The 17,143-nt window shown below is 38.6% G+C and overlaps 1 protein-coding gene across 2 annotated transcripts in view; it reads right to left on the reverse strand.

The window, feature by feature from the left end:
• Nucleotides 1-17,143, reverse strand: part of MID1 (midline 1) — a 726,570-nt gene that overhangs the window by 479,521 nt on the left and 229,906 nt on the right. The gene's annotated exons all lie outside the window — the stretch shown is intronic.

The following is a 17,143-nucleotide window of genomic DNA, read 5'->3' on the forward strand; positions in this document are numbered from 1 at the left end:
TGCTCCGATTTTGAGAGGACATGTCGCATGACGTGTATAAATCAATGATTCCCTTAACTGGTCCAACTTGTGTCGGTCCAACTTTTGGAAAATTTTCCTGTACTACTTTGATCTGACTTTGGTCCGATTTCAGCCCATTGAATATCACTGAAGTCGTATCCAAGTTGGATCAGCATCTTAATTTATCCAACTTGTGACATGCGACTTGTGCTCAGAGGCAATCTTAGCACTGCAAAATGAATTGGAAAAATACCCCAAATCCATACCAGACCCAAGTTACACTCATCTCAAGTGGGATCCTGCTCATTAAAGTCTGACCAATGTCTGACTGATGTTGCAGGGCAAAGTCAGATCGGAAGTCATAGGACATTCATGTCGAAGCAGTGTCAACCCGTCCTTAGAGAGAATCCACTTCTAAATACAACACCACAGTTGTGGAAATTGGTTAAACCTGTACATCTTGGTGGAAATATTTTGTCACTGGAATTACAGAGAGCTACGGTATAATGAACCGGCATTAAATTTAGCTTGGAAACAGGCATACAAAATATAAAGAACTATATATAACTAATATTAATATAGTTTATTACATGTAATACGGCATCAAGCATATCATCATCATTATTATTATTATTATTAATATTATTTTTACTAGATGCAAGATCATGTTTTCCTTCAGTTGGCTACTAGCTGTATGTGTATTTTTATAATAGAAGAACAAGTCACTATAAAGCACTATGTTTAGTAATTGTGGCTTTTAATGATGCTGAACCAAATTTCTTGTAGGCAGTCATGCTTGTAGTTTAAACTTTAAACTCATACATCATAATAAATGTCAATGTGTATGAAAGCTACAGAAGATTTCATTTTATTTTCCCAGTAATTGTGGAAATAAAGTATGACTGTGTTATTCAGAGAAATTGTATAGTATATACTAATATGATTGTTTACTAAGTTGTATACAATCCTTCCTTTGATTCAGAGTAAAAAAAAAAAAAAAGGAAAACATTAGACATTTTATACCAATACAGGAAGAGAAATATGGAATGGATGCACATTTTTTTTTATAATTAGTCTCCTTTTAGAATTAAAGAGTCCCATAAATAATGAATCTCTCATACAGTAATATATACACACTTATAAATGTATTTAGATGTTCATTCTATATTTCTTGAGGCTCAGGCATAAAGTATAGGCATCAGGCATAAAGTTTGGATTAAATATGGACAGACACTTTAAATTCCAAGGTATAAAACAGAAATGCAAAATACTGATACATCCCTACATATAGCTAATGCTATAGTATTATTGATTTATTTTGTATACACTTGTATAGGCTTATATAGCCATATGCCAACAAAATACATGTAAATGTACCTGCTGCATTAAAGTGAACGCCAGGCAAGGATCTAGATTATTGTTAAATATACATACATCTTTACTGTTTTACCTGTAATGGAATGGAATTGCAAGTATACCGTATATTGCCTCCCAATTCGTATGAATTTATTGAATATTATGATTCTTGTATATTTTTCAGATGTAGGGGTTGATATACTAAGGGGAAATAGACCGTGCACTCCGCAAGTGCAGTTGCTCCAGAGCTTAGTAAATGATACTATTTAGTTACTGTACTGAGAAAGTTCTGCTGACTTACATTATCCAATCCTGTGCAAGCAAAAATGCATTTTTTATTTTTTATTTTCCATGCCTATGATTGGGTATTCTTTGTAAAGTGAAGCTTTTCCTCATTTGCAAAGCTTTGCAGCAACTTCATTGTAAAGTGCACAGTCTGTTTAACTTTAGTAAATCAACCCCATAGTTGAGGGCTTTTGATTTCACCATTGTGTGTTTTTAAGAATTTGTGTATTAAAGTATATATGCTATGTTTCAATGGAGATAGCAGCCTCATCCCCCCTATTATTCATTCTTTAAATTTCATGAGTAGAATATTTTGGCAGTTTGTTGAGCTCTAATTAGGCTCTGAACTCTGGGCTACTTACTACTGATCTCTGAACTCCGCCACACCTATTACTGACCTCTGAACTCTGCATCACTTACTACTGACCTCTGAACCTTGCTTCCCTTACTACTGACCTCTGAACTCTGCATCACTCTCTACTGAGCTTTGAACTTAGCCTCACTTACTCCTGACCTTTGAACTCTGCATTACTTACTACTGACCTCTGAACTCTGCTTCCATTAATACTGACCTCTGAACTCTGCATTGCTTACTACTGATCTCCTCACTCTGCTTCCAATACTACTGATCTCTGAACTCTGCATCACTCACTACTGACCTCTGAACTCTGCATCACTTACTTCTGACCTCTGAACTCTGCATCACTTACTTCTGACCTCTGAACTCTGCATCACTTACTACTGACCTCTGCTTCCATTACTACTGACCTCTGAACTCTGCACCACTTACTACTGATCTCCTAACTCTGCTTCCAATACTACTGATCTCTGAACTCTGCATCACTCACTGCTGATCTTTGAACTCTGCCTCACTTACTCCTGATCTCTGAACTCTGCCTCACTTACTCCTGACCTCTGAACTATGCATCACTTACTACTGACCTCTGAACTCTGCTTCCATTAATACTGACCTCTGAACTCCGCATCACTTACTACTGATCTCCTCACTCTGCTTCCAATACTACTGATCTCTGAACTCTGCATCACTTACTCCTGACCTCTGAACTCTGCGTCACTTACTACCGACCTCTGAACTCTGCTTCCATTACTACTGACCTCTGAACTCTGCATCACTTACTTCTGATCTCCTAACTCTGCTTCCAATACTACTGATCTCTGCACTCTTCATCACTCACTGCTGATCTTTAAACTCTGCCTCACTTACTCCTTATCTCTAAACTCTGCATTACTTACTACTGACCTCTGAACTCTGCTTCCGTTACTGCTGATCTTTGAACTCTGCCTCACTTTCTCCTGTCCTGATCTCTGAACTCTGCATCACTTACTACTGACCTCTGAACTCTGCATCACTTACTACTGATTTCTTAACTCTTCACCACTTCAACTGACCTTTGACATCTGCCTCACTTACTACTGACCTTCTGGTTGCAACTCCTCCCCCAGCCCCCCCTTATACTTACCTGAACCCCATCTCGATCCAGCGATGTGCATGAGAGCAGCAGCTCTCCCGGGTCTCTGTCTCCTCCTTGGCTCATACAGCAGCAGAAGCCATTAGCTCCTGCTGCTGTCAATCTCAGCCAATGAGGAGAGAGCTGTGCTCTGTGTGTGAATGGACAATGTCCATTCACAGGAGCGTGCCTCAGAACATAGCCTGCTCGAGGCAAGTGGCTTGCTACTGGGTGCCCAATGGCAAGCAGCTTGATAATGGGTGTGCTCAGCACAGGGTAGAAGCCAGGTCCACTGGCGGGAACTAAAAAAACGAGGATCAGGGCTGCACTGTGCATGCAAAACCATTTCACAGAGCAAGTAAGTATAATATGTTGGGTATTCTTTTTCTTTCAAATTTAAACCTTTAGAACCATTTTAACTCTGCTTACCTTGCTACTGATCTTTGAACTCTGCCTCACTTACTACTGACCTCTTAACTCTGCCTTACCTACTACTGACCTATTAACTCTGCATCACTTACTACTGACCTTTGAACTCTGCCTCACTTACTACTAACTTGGGAACTCTGCATCACTTACTACTGACCTGTTAACTCTGCCTCACTTACTACTGACCTGTGAACTCTGGGTCACTTACTACTGACCTCTGAACTCCGATGCACTTACTATTTTAGCCCTGCAGTCTGCTTCCCTCTTAGCCACGACCAGTGTTGGGGGTAACTAGTTACAAAGTAACTGATTACAGTAACTACATTACTTTTTTTGGTAACTAAGTAAAGTAACTAGTTACAATACTAATATTGGTAACTACACTACTTTACTTGGCTATAGGAGGTAACTACACTACTTTACTAGGCTATAGGAGGTAACTACACTACTTTACTAGGCTATAGGAGGTAACTACACTACTTAACTAGACTATAGGAAGGCGCTTTCCTGCGTTACCCAAGCCGTGCGATACAATCGTTATTTCGAAGAATAGAGAGGGATGAAGCTTATTACTTTTTGTTGCACTTTATGTTTTATTCTGTTTTTTCAGGTTTTGTTCTCATGTTTCCCAAAGCCTGTGTTTATACAATAAACTCTATGCAGAAAGAGTGTCATGTATCTTCTTCTACACGGTCAATTAAGAAAGAGGAAAGTAAAGTAATAAGTAGTGAAGTTACTTTTCAAATGCAGTAACTAGTAAAGTAATCTCATTACAATTTACAGAAGTAACTAGTTACATTTTTTGAGTAACTACCCCAACACTGGCCACGACCAATATTCAGCGCAAGAAAAACCACACCCAGTTTTTTCCGTGGCATGGCATCAGATGTATTTTTTTTTACAGGTTCTCTTTAAAGTTATAACATTTATTTATTCCATTATGTTTTCAATATATTCCCTGCAGAGCTCTGCTAAATTTCTTTGTGCACAAACCTCATAAAAAAAAAACAAATAAAGCATAATGATTGAACCATTTAAAATGTAGAACCCAAGTGAAAAGAGTCATGCTTTTAGAATAATAGATAGTGGAGAGGAAGCACATCTGTGACAATTCAAAGTGCTGCACAGCCCTGATCAAATAATGTCAAGGACCTGACTGAACTTTGAAGATGTTCCAGGCATCCCAGAAGGTTCCCTTAACCTTCAATCTTGGTCCTTTAATTCTCTGCATAAAATAAATATATACGCCCTGATGTTTTCAGTAGAGATCATGGTTTGCATACTTGAAAGCAAACACAATATATAAAAGGTGACCTTTTTCACCAGTGTTATTTTTAAAATTTGAATTTGACTACTTTCTTAAACAGACCTTGCCATTAAAAAAATATGCATGTACAGTATATTTCTGCACACGCAGGGCTGCCAATAGAAATCATGGGACAAAACAACCCCCAAATTACTAAAATTACAAGTTTTTTTTAATAATTTTTTCTAATTTTTAAAAATGTATTTATTTTTGTTTTTACAATTTTAATCATTATTTTAATTTTTTTTACATTTTTTAAATACTTTTTAATTTTTTATTTTTTTTCACAATGCTGTTGGCTGGAGGGGTATGGGTTTGGATGAAATATCAGTGGTCTAAACAGACCCCTAACATCTCAATTGTGAAACAGAGAAAGGAATTTAAGACACAGAGGGGTTGATTTACTAAAGGCTTTTGCACTCTGCAAGAGCATTTGCTCCAGAGCTTAGTAAATGAGGTAAAGAGTACCCAATCACATGCAGGCAAAAAAAAGAAGAAGAAAAAAAAACAGCATTTTTGCTTGCACATGGTTGGATGATGGAAGTCAGCTTCTGCTCATCTACTAGGTCCTGGAGCAGCTGCACTGTTAGAGTGCTACTGCACTTGCAAAGTGCACTGTCTATTTGCCTTTAGTAAATCAACCCCAGATTCTTCAATTATTTTCTCTGTAGCCTCAGCTGCACTGAAGATGAATGAACAGGAAACAGAGGCTCCTGTTTATTCATAAGCTGAAGCATAGTAAAAACAGTTTACTATGCTCAGTTATAAATGGACGAAAGAACGATATGTACAGATCGCTCACTGTGTCCAATTCAGAATAAGAAGGGGCTGGTAAATGACTTATTTACTGGCCTTTTCCCCCACTCTCCATCCACCTGTGCACCTACAGCAGCCAGCGAGAGAGGGAAGCCGGCGGCGATGTGAGCGGGAGGTGAGGGGAGCTCATGGCACACAGGGGGAGGCAAATGTGGGCAGCACAGTGAGGAGAATTGGTGTGGCAGGACAGAATGACTATTACAGAACAATGCACTGTGTCTGTGTCTCTCCCTCCAGCAGCTGAAAGCAAGTGGCAGGAAAAGGGGGAGAAATCAAATTTCAGTTGCTGGAGGGAGAGAAACAGACATAGCGCATTGTTCTGTAATTGTCCTCCCATCCCGCACACAACTCCCACTGCTGTCTGGACCCCCCTGTGTGCCCAGGCCCCATGTAGAAGGCCTCTGGTACCCCTCTTTTAGCAACCATGTGCCCGCCCATCACCACCACTTCCTATTGGCTCATTACTATGATGGACAGCATCACTGGACAACCTTATTGGCCAATAGGAATGCTGCAGCAGTGATGCAGAGGATGCATCTTGTCCCAGGAACCCCCCCCCCCCCCCACATTAAAACACTGTCTTTGAGGGAGCTGCTCCTCCTGCCCCCACCACTGATCAATCAATAGCGATCCTCATGTAATTCTCAATTGCTTTTAGATGTTTTAGAGGGTGGAAAACACTAACAGGTAAAAAAAGAAATCTATTTCAGGTGTATCCCCAAAAAAAATCAAAATAAACATAATACAGGGGGGTTAAAGTACAGCGAGTCTTTTTATCCACTGGCCTGCACTATACAGTAGAGATGGAGATATATCTGTGCTCTGGCCCTAAATGGATTATATATATATAACACATGAGGTACTAAAGAGGCGTAATCATATCTTAACCCTTCCCTATTCATAGGAAACTTTTGCTTAAAATTAGGGATTCACAGTTCACATATATTGCAATACATGTTCAAACTAGATATGTATTACATGCTCTCTGTGCTCTATCTATCTATCTATCTATCTATCTATCTATCTATCTATCTATCTATCTATCTATCTATCTATCTATCTATCTATCTATCTATCTATCTATCCATCCATCCATCCATCCATCCATCCATCCATCCATCCATCCATCCATCCATCCATCCATCCATCCATCCATCCATCTATCTATCTATCTATCTATCTATCTATCTATCTATCTATCTATCTATCTATCTATCTATCTATCTATCTATCTATCTATCTATCTATCTATCTATCTATCTATCTATCTATCTATCTATCTATCTATCTATCTATCTATCTATCTATCTATCTATCTATCTATCTATCTATCAATTAAAGCTATGTGGTATGCCATGACTAGGTAACAATCCTATATATTATATGTAGAATCCAGGTTTTTTGAGTGTTTCTAAACGAAGAAAGAAAAGCTGCTTTTCCAATCATTACCGCTCACATTGTAAAGTGTTAGTCACAGCTTTATAATGGTATTGTAAAACCAGAGATTTCATTTATTTTATTGCGCAGTGAATATGCTGCGTTATATCACTCATCCCACCTTGTCAATTATTCAAACCACTGAATCAGTTTTACAAGACTGTTAAATTATTGTAATAACATACCTACTCTTTTCTATTATGTACTTCCTTTATCCTTCATCAGTCACACCACATCACATAAATGAGTCTGTTATGCAGGGGCTGCACGTGTAATGGTCAAACTTTAGACGATGCAAGAATGGCAGACACACGCTAAATCTCCTTATTGGTCAAGGAGACCCTGTCACAAACTTAAAAAAATCAAGTAGTACGTAAAAGTTAAAGTGGTTGTAAAGGCACAAAGTTTTTTACCTTTATGCATTTTATGCATGAAGGTAAAAAACCTTCTGTGCCCCTCAGACCTCTCTATTACTTACCTGAGTCCCCCCACGATCCAGTGATGTCCATAAGAGCCCTTCCTCTCTGGAGACTTGCACTCCTGATTGACTTTTGGCAGCAGCAGGAGCCATTGGGCCAGTGGGCCAATCAGGAGATGGAGTGGCTGAACCATGACTCTGTGTGCGAATGGACACACAGAGCCCTGGGCTGCATAGGGGGCATTAAAGCAGAACTTGTTTAAAAAAAAACTCTGTCTCTTCTCCAATAAAATCTTCTCACCTTCTTTGAGTGACTTCTCTGAGTCTGCTTGGGCTATTGACATCATAGTCAAGATGGTGGCACTCTTCAGACGTATGAAAGCTTTTGGATCTCTACACAAACAAGGCTTTTACAAGTAATTAACATATAAAAAATACATTCACTGCACATATAATCTTAGCGGAAAATTGTTGTTCAAATGAATGGTCAAGGGACAGGGTCTCTTTAAAGCAGAAACTACACAAGTTCCTCCCTTCAAAAACATGGTTAGAGGTAACCAGCACATGAGGTAGAGCGGGGGATCACTATTTTATTTTATTTTTTTTACATGTTGCAAGGTAGGCCATCCCACTGGCATTAAAAGCAGGCGTTAAAAACACCCCTCAAACGCCTATGCACAAGATACAATAGACAGCACACAGTGCTGTTCACACTCTCAAAACATGAAGCATTAGCGTTGCGTCGCTTCAAAATGAAAGCCTCATGTAGAGTCAGGAGGCGTTTGAAGCCTTTCAAAGCCTCCCATTCAACTCTATGGTAACGCCTCACAAATGCTCTGGCAGGCAGTTGCGGGGCATTAAGATTAGTTTATTAATTGTAATGGATGGAATAAACGTTTGTGGAGCAGTTTTAACGCGCCATAACACTTGTTAAACGCTTCAGAACTGCCCATAGGGCATTTGGGGAGCATTTAACCCCTCATTAACGCCTGTAAAACGCCAGTCTAGCGCCCGTACTAAAGCTTATTAAAGCGAGTCTAATGCCCATACTAATGCTATAGGAGCCTTTGTTAACCTCCTTGGCGGTAATCCCGAGCGTGACTCGGGGTTGGTTTTTCATATCAGGAGCGGTAACCCCGAGTCACGCTCGGGGTGGATTGCAGAGAGCGCAGCGGTGTTCTCTTACCTTATCCTGGCGATCCAGCGATGATCTCTCATTGCTGAGATCGCCAGCCGAGAGTCCCGCCGCTCCTCCGTCCCTCCGTCGCTCTGATCACTTCCTAGTTCCGTTCCCTGCAGCAGCAATGCTGCTTGGGAGCGGAACTAGGGAGGGAAATTAAAAAAAAAAACGTTGCACAAAACACAAAACACATTTTATATTATATATTTATATATATATATATATATATATATATATATATATATATATATATATATATATATATGCATATATATATATATGTATATATGCATATATGCATATATATATATATGCATATATATATATATATATATATATATATATATATATATATATATATATACCGGTATATATATATATATATATATATATATATATATGTGTATATATATATATATATGCACACACACACATATATATATATATAAAATTATATTATTGATTCAATTATAATTCATGCGTTATATATTATATATATATATATATATATATATATATATATATACACACATATATCTATATATAATATATAATGCATGAATTATAATCGAATCAATAATATAATTTTATTATATATATATTATATATTAAATAATAAAATAATATTATTGATTCGATTATAATTCACGTGTTTGTGTTTCAAATTTATCACATCTGGGATGTCTACTAGACTCTTGTTTTGGTCAGGTTTAAGTCAGTAATTACTAAGAATTGTAGGCCTATAATACATAACGCCAAATTTCCATGAAAACAATTGTACCGCTTTTGGTATGTAATTCCAGACATAATCATACCGCCAGGGAGGTTAAGCGTTAAAAATTTAGTCAAGTGTGAACAAGGCCTAAGTTACAACCTATTGTTGATGAATATAGAGAGCAAAGCGCTGCGAAAACTGTTGGCACTATATAAATTCTGTATAATAATAATATTATTGAGAGGTCCAATGCTGTTCCAAGATCCATGCCATTGGGAGAATTATAAGCATCTGATATGAACACAGCCCGTTAGTAATCCTTCTTCTGCAGCACAGTGAGCCACTTGCCGACCATCCGCCGCAGATATACGGCGGGAGGTCGCCAGGTTCACGCGAAACAATGTACCCGTACACCTGTTCGCCAGCAGGGAAGCTGATCTGCAGGGCCAGTGGCCGCGATTGCTGCCGGGCACCCTCAATCGCTCCCCGTGGAGACAGAATGGCGGTCCACTGATGTAAACACAGCAGACTGTTGTTCTGTCAGCAATCAACACAGGGCTCCTGTGTTCCTCCTATTTAGGGACACAGGTCCTTAAGTTAATTCCATAAGCCCATCCCCCTCACAGTAAGAAAACACCCACTAGGCATGCATTTACCCTTTTGATCGCCCCTGGTGTTAACCCCTTCCCTGCCAGTGTCATTAGTACAGTAACAGAGCAAATTTTTAGCACTGATTACTGTAGTAATGTCACTGGTCCCCCCAAAAGTGTAAAAAATGTCAGTTAGGTGTCCGATCTGTCTGCCGCAATGTCACAGTCCTGCTAAAAATTGATGATCACTGCCATTACTAGTAAAATAAATAAATAAAAATGACATTAATCTTTCCCTAGTTTGTAAACGAAATAACTTTTGAGAAAACCAATGAAAATACGCATATTGGGATTTTTTTTGGCCTAAAATGATGAAAAAAATGTGATTTTTACATTTTTTTTTGGGGGGGGGGGATTGTTATATAGCAGAAAGTAAAAAAATATTTTTTTTTTTTTTTTTTTTTTTTTTTAGCATTGTCGCTTTTTTTGTTCATAGTGCAAAAAAATAAAACACACAGAGGTGATCAAATACCACCAAAAGAAAGCTCTATTTGTTGGGAAAATTTTTCTTTCAATATCTCTTTTATTATAATTTTCCACAAAATAGTAATACACATACACAAAAAACAAAACAACAAAATATCAACAAAAAATGTTGCAATAAAGTTATTGATCATAACATTTTACCTACAACACACAAAAAATTTGGGAAAAATTTTATTTGGATACATCGTCGCACGGCCGCACAATTGTCAGTTAAATAGCGCAGTGCTGAATCGCAAAAAATGGCCTGGTCATTAAGGGGGGGGGGGGGAAATCTTCCGGGCCAGAAGTGATTAAAAAGCTATCTTTTCTCACTCTAGCTGAGACTACTGCGATTTATAATGACATTGCGAACAGAAACCTTGTGGATGGAACTTCTCTATCAGCTCCCGTCTTCTTAGAACATCTGATATCAGATAGAAGAACTGATGCCTTAGTGACACCAGGGTACCAAAACCAGGGGAGTCACACTGCTGGGTTAGTGCATCACAATAAGCAATGCGATCTCCAACACTGCAGGAGTCTGATCTGCATCTGCTGGCTATCAGATAAACGGCTCCACAAACAGAGAAACAGAATCCTTTCCTACACAAAGGGCTTCTTCTAATAAGTCCACGGAAGCCTTGCTACGGTATTTCTCTGTTACTGCTTTGTTGTTGAGCAGGCTACAAAATGTTCCTTTGCTGCTTTAAAATTGATATGGCTCTAAAGGACTTTGTAAGATGGTATATCAAGTAAACGTAAAATTTTATGAGTTCTTCTTCACCCTGAATAGGGAAGGGAGATTTCATAGGAAAGTCTTGGCCCTTCTACATCAAATAAAAATGTGCTTTTTCCAATGTGAGATAAAGAAACTGTTTTTCTTTTATTGCAGGCCCGGAGCAACTTATCTGTACTTCCCTTTGCAACCTTTAGGGCTCATGCACACAGGACGCGCATAAACGCCCATAAACGCTAGTCAAAAACGCAGCTAAAAACATGTTTTTACAGCTGCTTTTTTCTTCTTCGCAGCGCTGGCATTTTATAAAATGTCCTGCGTGCATGAGGCCTTAGGGCATGTTTAGGGGCATCCAATTTTTTTTTTTTTTTACTGCCTCTAAACGCCCCTCCATGTTAGCCTACGTATCCATGCACACATAGACTTTCAGAGGCATTTGGAGGCATAAGCGTTTAGGGGCAGTAGAAAAAACAACAGCCTGTACATCCAGGAGCAGTGGCTGTTGAGCCGTAAGAACTCAAAATGCCACAAAACGTTGCTAAACGCTGTAACAAATAATTTAATATTTTTTTATCCTGCGCAATGGAAAATATATCCAAATTATATATTATGAGTTGCAACCGGCCCTGTCTTCCTTCATACCCCAGCTGTAATCGCAGCAAAAAGTGGCGCTACAAAGTATTAACTTAAGGGGGCTGAATAATTTTGCACTCCCAATTTTTCAGTTTTTTATTTGTTAACAAAGTTTGAAATATCCAATAAATTTTGTTCCACTTCATGATTGTGCCCCACTTGTTGTTGATTCGTCACAAAAAATTACAGTTTTATATCTTTATGTTTGAAGCCTGAAATGTGGCAAAAGGTCGCAAAGTTCAAGGGGGCCGAATACTTTCGCAAAGCACTGTATATTGATGTTTACATATACCAAAGAAGACACATACAATTTTGAGCCACAGTTTTTTTTCCCACTATGGTTGTGACATTATTCAAGTGTGGTGAGGACACCCCACAAAGATACACCCCTACAAGCAACATTGCCCTTATATATTTCCCCTTTCTTAAACGCTGTAACAAGCTTTTAGCCACTTTCGCGATTTTAGATGTTTTTACACTATAGGGAGTGTTTTTATTGTAAAAACGCCACAAAACGGCCATAAACGTCCATAAACACTAGTCAACAATGCGGCTAAAATAACGTTTTGCAGCTGCTTCTTTCTGGCAGCAGCGCTGGCGGTTTTTTAAACATCCTGCGTGCATGAGGGCTTAGGGCCAAAACAAGAGCGCTGTCTCTTTAAATAATCTGAACAAATATATTCAATACAGGAAATCATAAATTCAGTGCAAAATATACAAACAGAGTGCAAAATAAGCAAAATGGGAAAAATTCTAAATCTGCAAATAAATACAAAATGGCAAAATTTATTGTGCAAATAAATACAAAAGTGTAAAATACGCAATAAATAAAGTGCAGAATATAAAAATAAAATATAACCACAAAAAGTCCCTTGTTATAATGCAAAGTCCTTATGCAGTTGATGGTGGTTAAAGTGCTCAGTGCTGGAAATATTCCTTTGAAAAGTGCTCAGGTGCTCAAAAGTATCAAAGGTGAAAGCTAAAGAAATAACACTTTGCTACAATGTAAAGTAGTGAGTGTACAGCCTGTATAACCGTGTATATTTGCTGTCCCCTCAAAATAACTCAACACACAGCCATTGATGTCTAAACTGCTGGAAACAAAAGTGAGTACACCCCTAAGTGAAAATGTCTAAACTGGGCCCAAAGTGTTAATATTTTGTGTGGCCACCATTATTTTACAGCACTGCCTTAACCCTCTTGGGCATGGAGTTCATCAGAGCTTCACAGGTTGCCACTGGAGTCCTCTTCTACTCCTTTAGGATGACATACAGGAGCTGGTGGATGTTAGAGACCTTGCGTTTGAGGATGCCCCACAGATGCTCAATAGAGTTCAGGTCTGGAGACATGCTTGGCCAGTTCATCACCTTTACCCTCAGCTTCTTTAACAAGGCAGTGGTCATCTCGGAGGTGTGTTTGGGGTCATTATCACGTTGGATTACTGCCCTGTGGCCCAGTCTCCGAAGGGAGGGGATCATGCTCTGCTTCAGTATGTCACAATACATGTTGGCATTCATGGTTCCCTCAATGAACTGTAGCTCCCCAGTGCTGGCAGTGCTCATGCAGACCCAGACCATGACACTCTCACCACCATGCTTGACTGTAGGCAAGATACACTTGTACTCCTCACCTGGTTGCCGCTACACACTTGACACCATCTGAACCAAATACATTTATCTTGGGCTCATCAGACCACAGGACATGGTTTTCAGTAATCCTTGTCCTTAGTCTGCTTGTCTTCAGCAAACTGTTTGCGGGCTTTCTTGTGCATCATCTTTAGAAGAGGCTTCCTTCTGGGACGACAGCCATACAGACCAAATTGATGCAGTGTGCGGCGTATGGTCTAAGCACTGACAGGCTGACCCCCCACCCCTTTAAACTCTGCAGCAATGCTGGCAGCACTCATACATCTATTTCCCAAAGACAACCACTGGATATGATGCTGAGCAGGTGCACTCAACTTCTTTGGTCGACCATGGCGAGGCCTGTTCTGAGAGGAACCTGTCCTGTTAAACCACTGTATGGTCTTGGCCACCATGCTGCCGCTCAGTTTCAGGGTCTTGGCAACCTTCTTATAGCCTAGGCCATCTTTATGTAGAGCCACAATTCTATTTTTCAGATTCTCAGAGAGTTCTTTGCCATGAGGTGCCATGTTAAACTTCCAGTGACCAGTATGAGAGAGTGAGAGCGATAACACCAAATTGAACACACCTTCTCCCCGTTCACACCTGAGACCTTGTAACAAGTCACATGACACCAGGGAGGGAAAATGGCTAATTGTGCCCAATTTGGAATTTTCACTTAGGGGTGTATTCACTTTTGTTGCCAGCGGTTTTGACATTAATGGCTGTGTGTTGAGTTATTTTGAGGGGACAGCAAATTTACACTGTTATACAAGCTGTACATTCACTACTTAAAACACTGTAGGAAAGTGTAATTTCTTCAGTGTTGTCACATGAAAAGCTATAATAAAATATTTACATAAATGCGAGGGGTGTACTCACTTTACTGTATATATATATATATATATATACACATATATATATATATATATATATATATAATTTTCTTCTCCTTTTGAGCTGAATGCAATAACTAGCTTTTCTCCTAGATGTGCCCCACCAAAAAAGAAAAGAAATCTGCTACAAATATGCCTTCAATATAATATGATAAATATTATTATGTAGTAAAATGTTACATTTCCAGCTTTGGGTGCCCCCTTCCCTCGAAGGATGATGACATTGTGTGACATAGCAAAAGCTGGCTATGTAAGCATGCTGTCTACTTATGTCTGCAGTGGTATCACGGTGGCAGATGTAATCACATCAACTAGACAGAGCACTCTGTGCTAAGTAGCAGAAACTAAAGAGAATAATCAGGCATAACACAGTCTGATGGGAGAATATCTGTTAACAATGAGTGATGCAGAATGACTTATTTTACTCTCAATGCCGTACAGTCACTTACAGTAACAATCATTTAATAATTTAGATTTTATAAATGTAGACAATGACTGCTTCTTGACATATGTGTGTTACATACTCTGCTTTTCACATTGCTTTTTGCCTTATGAAATAGGCCAGTTTGAAAGAAATGTTACACAGTAAAGATGGAAATTATCATTGCTCGCTTGCAGAAATCGCAGCTTCTTCTTTGAACAACGATAGAGAAAAAAAATACACAAAAACTGATGTCTATTTTAGTCGCCCTGCAAAGACCACAACATTTTCTTGTCTGACTTCCAAATGCAAATTGCATTTCTTCATGATTATAGTATATTTCCAAATTATCCCCTCTACTTCATAGCCTCCAGTCAAAATAAAATAGCTCCTGTCAAATTATCTGTCTCAGAAACTGCATGATAAATGATGACTTTCTTTGTTCTCTTTCAGTGGACACTTGAAGCATTATTATCTTCTGTACCCCAGGGGCACACGGTATTATAGCTGCTGTATAAAAGGCCTTGGAGGAAAATAACGTATCCCCCTGTATGTTCGTTGGAAATAAGAAGAGATTTTTTTTACCCATATCCCCTTTAGCAATGAAGAACTAGTAAGATGTAATACAACAAAGCTAAAATGCCATGAAATGGTACATAAAGATAAACCCAAACTGGCAATGTGTGTAACTGAAATTTGTGATATTCATATGTTTTTAAATTGATAGTTTTATTGCAAATACATCCCATTAAAGCTTATTTTTTTACAACCGAACATAGATTTTTCAGTTGACCAAAGCATTACTGCACAGATGAATTAACAACGGGCACATTCTAATTACAGCACATATGCTATTTTATTGTTTTTTGAGGTTTCTAGGTTGTAAAAGTCAATTTACAAAGATTATCAAATGGCTTATCACTCCTTAAAACATGACTAGCTTTAGGCTGGGGATAACTGAGTATTTGAAATAGGGTGTCTGTTGAGGAGAAAAGGAAACAGACCTGTTAAGGGTGGTGATAAAATAACCCAGCTAACAATAAAATAATTCATATACAAATTGGGCTTTCAACGGACAAAAGCCTCTTTTTAGAGAGAAAAAAAAAACAACGTTTGTGTTCATAGTCATCAAGTGAATATTTTTAGGTGAAAATGATGTGATAAAGTATTAAATGGCATTGCAATAATGGCCAACTTGGATAAGAACAGGTTTGCTCGGGTTGCAATATAGTTGTTCGGACTAACAGGATAGATGGGAGAGATATGGTTGACATGCTTTAGACAACCCCAGTTTTGGCTTTTCTTGGTGGAAATGATTGGGCATGGCTTTCTACTATGAGATCTCTGATCCAGGACTAGCTGAAGCTATCAAAACACAAGAGATCATCCACCTGTCTAGCTGAAACCTTCATCTCTCAAGTGTACCTTCTGTGATATGATGTGTTGTAGTAAATCCAGTTGGGGAGGGACAAATTTGAATATTTACAGCATGATAAAAGATACAAAGCACACTTACAGTATGTTTCACTGCTAATTTCACAACATTCACATTACAAATTTAAAAAATAAAAATGCATTTTCCCCAGTAGGCTCAACAGCACCTTGCTTTACTCGCACAGACTGCCTTGGGCAACCTAGTCTTGTCTGTGACTTGAGTACAGGCTTATTACAAGGATGAATGCCAAACAAATAAAAGAGCCAGGTGAAGCCACTATTGAGGAAGGTTTATGTTCGGTCCTGATGATAATCCCATAATAGTATCAAAAAGTAGTGCAAGTATTTTTCATATATGTAACACTAATACCTGCAGTTAAGGAAGCCTAAAGTTCCTTAATACCTGACCTGAGTGTTGAAAGTTGTGTTAGTTTTTAGTACAGTTTTTCATCCGAAAAATTTTTCACCCTTGAACATCCTTTGAGAAAAGTTTTGGTAATCTTTGGTTAGTCAAGGGCATTTTTTTCCAAATTATACCAAACAATCCCACCTGACTCTAGTCTTGGGAACTTCTGAGAAATTATACCCAACAATCCTGCCTAACTCTAGTCTTGGGCACTCCTTGAAAATTATACTGACTCTAGTCTTGGGCACTCCTTGGAAATTATACTGACTCTAGTCTTGGGCACTCCTTGGAAATTATACTGACTCTAGGCTTGGCCACGTTTTGGAAACTATACCCAACAATCCTGCCTGACTCTAGTCTTGGGCACTTCTTGGAAATTATTCCCTACAATCCTGACTGACTCTAGGCTTGGAAATGTTTTGGAAATTATACCCAACAATCCTGACTGACTCTAGGCTTGGGAACATTT

The sequence above is a fragment of the Pelophylax lessonae genome (assembly GCF_965119305.1).
Source record: "Pelophylax lessonae genome assembly, chromosome: 2".
Taxonomy (NCBI): Eukaryota; Metazoa; Chordata; class Amphibia; order Anura; family Ranidae; genus Pelophylax; species Pelophylax lessonae.